The sequence below is a fragment of the Procambarus clarkii genome, chromosome 16, assembly GCF_040958095.1.
Source record: "Procambarus clarkii isolate CNS0578487 chromosome 16, FALCON_Pclarkii_2.0, whole genome shotgun sequence".
NCBI classification, from domain to species: domain Eukaryota; kingdom Metazoa; phylum Arthropoda; class Malacostraca; order Decapoda; family Cambaridae; genus Procambarus; species Procambarus clarkii.
Genome location: NC_091165.1, coordinates 36,624,714 through 36,625,846, shown reverse-complemented (window position 1 = coordinate 36,625,846; position 1,133 = coordinate 36,624,714). Strand labels below are relative to the sequence as shown.

Sequence of the window (1,133 nt, the reverse complement as noted above, 5' to 3'; positions counted from 1 at the left end):
ATATCAACCTATACCTTCAAAAAATTTTGAACAAAATATTTACAAACAGCTCTTTTCCTACTTTGTAAAACTCAATATTTTAAGTCCCTGCCAGTTTGGTTTCCGTTCCCAGAAGAGTACCAATGATGCCATTATTAGTCTGCTTGATATAACCTATACGCCCTTCACAAAAATGTCTTCCCAATTAGCCTCTTCATTGTCCTGAGAAAGGCCTTTGATACTGTAATCATTACTGCCTTTTTACTTAAACTTCACCACTATTGTATCCGAGGCCTTGCTCAGGACTATATTAGTTCCTATCTCAGTGACCGACACTAATATGTAACCATCAGTAGCATAACCCCCCCCCCCACTCTACCATCTTGAGGTTATCTTGAGATGATTTCGGGGCTTTAGTGTCCCCACGGCCCGGTCCTCGACCAGGCCTTCACCCCCAGGAAGCAGCTCGTGACAGCTGACTAACACCCAGGTACCTATTTTACTGCAAGGTAACAGGGGCATAGGGTGAAAGAAACTCTGCCCATTGTTTCTCGCTGGCGCCCGGGATCGAACCCGGGACCACAGGATCACAAGTCCAGCGTGCTGTCCGCTCGGCTCCCTTTTTATGCCAACATCATTTGGTGTTCCCAGGCGGTCACCCATCCAAGTACTAACCAAACCCAACGTTGCTTAACTTCGCAAATCGGACGAGAAACGGTGTTCTCAATGTGGTATGACCATTGACAGTAGGAGTGCCACAGGTCATCATCTTGGGACCTCTCCTATTTCTTATATATATCAATGATTTGCAAAATGTTTCTAACATTCTTAAACCTACACTATTTGCTGACGATACTACCTTCATCTACTCTGACCCCAACCACCACACACTAAATAATATTGTTAACTGTGAATTAAAGAAAGTCTCACATTAAACATTGAAAAGATCTTCTACATTTTATTAGGAAGTAAATCATCAAATCAGATTCAATTTCAGGTAGACAATGTTAACATTACGAATAAAAATGCTGGTAACTTCCTTGGCCAATACATAGAGAAGAGACTGGACTCTTGTGAGGAGTTCTCGGTTGTATAGTGGCCTGAGGACTATACAAGCTGCGTCACCTTTGTGGTACTCACGTGGCCCCAACAGC

General features: G+C 43.2%; 1 pseudogene; it reads right to left on the bottom strand.

Annotated features, from left to right (window-relative positions):
• Positions 1-605: 605 nt before the first annotated feature.
• LOC123760239 (5S ribosomal RNA) lies at positions 606-724 on the bottom strand (annotated as a pseudogene).
• Positions 725-1,133: the final 409 nt, after the last annotated feature.